Here is a 4,750-nt window from a genome sequence, read left to right as displayed (position 1 = left end):
GTTAAAATTGATATCTGAAATGAGGGCTGTGCCGAATGAGCCGTTCCATAACTTTGAAACTTTCCTGCATAATTAGCCGTTACTATCATCAGATTAGCAACTGCTATTTCACTAATGAATTTATCCACGATTCAACTAATTAGGTTATATCAAATTCCATTAAAAATTCGGTTGAAACTTTTCACTTAAACATTAAATTTATGTGTATAATTTTATTTTCCTAAAGTTTACAAGAGAATGAAAATGAGCGGGAGTGTCATAACCATTTGGATCTTGAGATTAGTGGTAATTATCACTTAGAGAGGGTTTTTTGTTGTACAGTTCTCGCCTGTATAATGCTCATCCCACACGTCAGTTTACAAAGTCGGATTTCCGAATACACGGAACTACTAAAATCATTTTAGTAATTAACAGATAAAAATTACAATCTGAAAAAAAAACATTTAAGTATATATCGACGTATTTGACGTTCGATTTGTTTAATTTGGAATAGGAAATAAGGTGAATATATTGTCTATAATAATAATAATAATAATAAATAAAAAGATCTTTTTCGATATGCAAATTTTGTTATCGATAATAATGAATGAAATTATTGATATCAAGGTATAGATTCTACGAATTATGTGTGGAATACGTGAATCTTAATACCTCTTCCGGTTTAATATTTATTTCCTGTAAAGAATTTGGAAATAGAATTTCGAAAACTAATGTGTACTACCGGTATACTTATATGAAACGTATTTTTCAAAAAACAGTGATTTCGAAATTTACTTTAAAAGGCGGACATGTTCATTTTAAATTTTTATAAAATAAAGGAAAACATTATGCAAGGCTCTCCGAGTTTACCCAGAATTAAATTTACGTTCACAGAGTAAAAAAAACGGTTTTGTTGTTTTCTGAAGTAATACATAAAAATTCTTGTCAGCGAAGGAAGAGTAATTTAATTTTTTATCGCTGTCATTATATCAAAATAATTGATGGAGTAGTGAATAAAGAATTCGAATTATCTTCCTCGTTTTAAAATTAATTCAAATAAATTTTGAAATTTGGTTAGGTTGTATTTTTTCATTCAATTAATATTTGGTAGGAACCTACCTGACAAAAAAAATCAACTACTAATGGCAACACCGATCACCATTTTGACACTAAACAAAAATTAAAATTGTATCAATTTGAGGTTATATTCCGTTTCCTCGATTGTTAAGAAATACTTATAGGTGCAAATTTTAATAAATTTGTAACAATAAAAGTTTTGAACCTGCAAGCTGACTTGACTATCGCTTCATCCAGACCTTATTAAATTTAACAATATGTAAGTGATTCTTTATTATAAAAAAATATTTATTTACACTACGTTTACATATATTCAATAATTAATTATAACAACTTAAGTATTACGGATTTAAATCCGAAACAAAAATTATGTCAGTAACGAAGTAATCAATGATATTGTTACATCAATATTGTTTCCAATGTAGTATTTGGCAAAGGAAAAATAAATTAAGAATCCATAATTTATCTAGAATGCGAGTTCTTTTCAGGGAAGTTTGCTCTTTGATCGAACTGACCAGAAATTAGTAAAGTAAATCTGATCGAAGCTAAACAAACATATTGTAAATATTATTTGAAAAACAAAATTTGAATTTTTGCTTTGAAAATTTAAATGCGTTGGCAAGCTCATTTCTATGGAGCAAAATTTTCAAAGCAACCAAAATAGTATTCAATGAATAATCATATAATTATAAAAACACATTTTACAGTATATTTTCTGCCTCTGTAGTGTAGTGATTTGTGCATTTGGCTACCATGCTGTAGGTCCCAATTTCAATTGCCAGAGGGCTCAAAATTAATATCAGTGATTTTTAACTTTAACATTTATTTAATGTAACCCTTAACTGACTGATCATCTTATCTTCATGTTAATAATGATCAAGGAAACAATGCATGGATATGATGCACTATCTGCTGTGGATAAAAATAGAAGCAAAGTGACATAGAAGCATATTTATAATATTATAATGAAAGCCTGAAGAGGTAAACGAAATAGGATAGGGAAAGAAGTTGCAATTAGGGAAGTGAAAAAGTATAATTTATATTTGAAGCACTAACTTTGTGATTTTCCATTTTATAATTATACTGATTAACCAGTCTTGATAAAGAAGCGGTTAGCTTCGAAACCGGTAGACATTATAATTAAGTTATAATAAAATATTTATAGTGATTTTAAAACAAAGTTACATTAAAATTATAAAGTGAAAAAGTGTTTAGAAGGCCTGTTAGGAATCTCCGATGTTTCTTGAAGGTTAACACATTGTTGTCGGGCAATTTTTTCATCAACGCTGACCCTAATTATTATACTAATTGGGGTCATAATAACTAGTAACCGCAAACCCAATTCCGATCAGTACAATGTTTTCGGCGTCTCTCGCGTTCTAGTAAGATAATAGAATGCTTATAAGTGTCTCCCGCTTTCTACCCACAATATATAAAAGACACTTTAAAGCGTTTCCCGCAAACAATGTGTTAATAAAGTTGTATCTTTCATAGGGAAAGGTAGTTCACTCCGTAGTCTAGCAGACTGTACAGAAAATGAGATACTAAATAATTAATAGATTTATATTATCCACTGACACTTCGTGATGGAATTGCATTTTTAATTTATTATTAGATTAAAACCAATATTTTTAGCTTTTCCACTTTTTTATAATATAATAACCTAACATGTCCAAAGTTGGAGAAATAAAAAAGGAAACTCCACTTTTGCAAACCACTTGATAGAGTCAAATCATGATTTCGATAAAAATGTTAATGTAAAAATCTTACACAAATGTAGTAAAGGTAAAAAATTAGATAGGCTCGAAATTTTGGAAATAAATAGATTAAAAAATTGTCATTATAAAGACATATTAAATGATCAAGTAACATACATTCACTCTCCCTTACTTTACCCATTAGAAAAGAAACAATAGATGTAATGTCTTGTCGATAAGAAATGACTGCCGGGAAATTTACATTTCAGAGAACTTCGGACTCCCCCCGGACAACCACAGCGTAGTGGAAGGAGCCGTCAACCAGCATTTCCTGATACTTCGTTACATAATTTAAATTCATTTACAAAAAATGCAAATCTATTATAACTTTATATAAAATCGTGCTTTTAATACAAAAAAACCTTTATAAAAAATATTTTTAATATCATACAATACAATGAAATTAAATTCACTCAAATTAAATTAATTTCTCATAAAATTATATCGAATCATGGTTATCAACTCCTGCCTTCTTTTATATATAACATAACAATTTGTATAGCCTCTCACCAGTCTGATGATGTCGGTAACGACGAAACCCGGTCGCTGGTCAAATAAAAAAAGGGAAAAGCTAAAAATATTGGTTTTAATCTAATAATAAAATACTAAATAATTGTTTGATGTTTATTATTTCAGATTATGGGGAAACTCAAGAAACTCCGCGCAAAAAGTAGCACAGCAAGTTCCAGTGGAGAAGTTGCAGCAAAACCCGTCCCAGAAATGGTCCCATCTTTAATGTCACAAATGTTACCTAAAGACTTTGATGTGGCGAGTGTGCGGTCATTTAAATCCATCAAAAATAAATTTGGCATCAAGAAACAAATTAAAAAGACAGACAAAGTGAAACTGAAGAAAGAAATACTGAAGCAGAAAATAGATATCATTAAAGATATGGAATTAACGAGGAAAAAGAAGAAAGGTAAGAAGAAGGATGGCAATTTTTCTAAACCTGACAATCTCTTCTACAGCGCGAATGCAGACAAAAAATTTGAACCTGACGAACAAGAAGAATATGTTAAATTAGGAAAGAAGCCGAAAGGCATTCCGAAAAAAGAGCAAAGAAAAAAACAGAAACAAAAAGATATCAACTCTTTAAAAATGTTAATGTCTAGAAAAATTAAACATTGACTTAATGTTTTAGTGACATTTCTTATTGGAATTCTTAAGCTTAAATAAAAACAATGTTTTTTTGACCAGTGAAATAACAATTTTACCATTAAAAAAATATATAACTTTAATTGACTTGTAAATATGCAGATACTTAAAAAAAATATCATCCTGGGACAGTTCCCAATGAGACAGAAGAATAAAATATTTTAATAAATTAAGTACTTTTATTTTCCATTTTATACCTTTTAAAATTATTTTGCGTGAAATAATTCAATACTTCAGCGGTTCAGTTGATAATCTTTTTTTTTAAACAAACAATACTAGTTCATTTTATTTTCCACGCAAAGACAATATTATAAATCAAAAATTACCTTTTATTATAATAATATCAATATTTTATATTTATCAGGCGAAACACTCTCAAAATACAAGGATTGCTTTAAAGTGTATGATTTTTTTTATGAAATCATATGTGTATTGGAGTTTATTTATTAAAACCAAATGACCGGCGTATACAATGTTTTGCCCATTTACCAATGCTTTGACTCTTTGATTTCAATTAACCAGTTGCCAGTTTATCCCGAGCGTTACTCGTGCAAGGCGTTTGTTTTGCATTGATGAGTCCGAGTGCTGCTTGGGCAAATCGCATTCCAACTTGGTGATATTGATTTGCCTGACCCAAATATATTTATGTATTTGTTTTTATTGACTAACCCGAGCGGTGTTCGGGTTTGGTTCTGTTTTGAGTTGTTTGGTGATGATTTCCTGCACCGACCAATTTTCGTGCCAAAATTCGACTATTAAGTGGTCATTAAATATATTGTTTT

General features: G+C 29.5%; 1 long non-coding RNA gene across 1 annotated transcript; it reads left to right on the top strand.

Moving 5' to 3' along the window:
- Positions 1–1,140: 1,140 nt before the first annotated feature.
- Positions 1,141–4,141, top strand: LOC148312739 (uncharacterized). Its single transcript, XR_015838929.1, has 2 exons — positions 1,141–1,315; positions 3,450–4,141. It is a non-coding gene; the product is annotated as an uncharacterized LOC148312739 (long non-coding RNA).
- Positions 4,142–4,750: the final 609 nt, after the last annotated feature.

The sequence above is a fragment of the Brachycentrus maculatus genome, unplaced genomic scaffold (assembly GCF_059751285.1).
Source record: "Brachycentrus maculatus isolate JH-2025_06_01 unplaced genomic scaffold, ASM5975128v1 h1tg000034l, whole genome shotgun sequence".
NCBI lineage: Eukaryota > Metazoa > Arthropoda > Insecta > Trichoptera > Brachycentridae > Brachycentrus > Brachycentrus maculatus.
The sequence above is the reverse complement of the archived record's forward strand: the minus strand, read 5'-3'. Positions and strand labels throughout refer to the sequence as shown.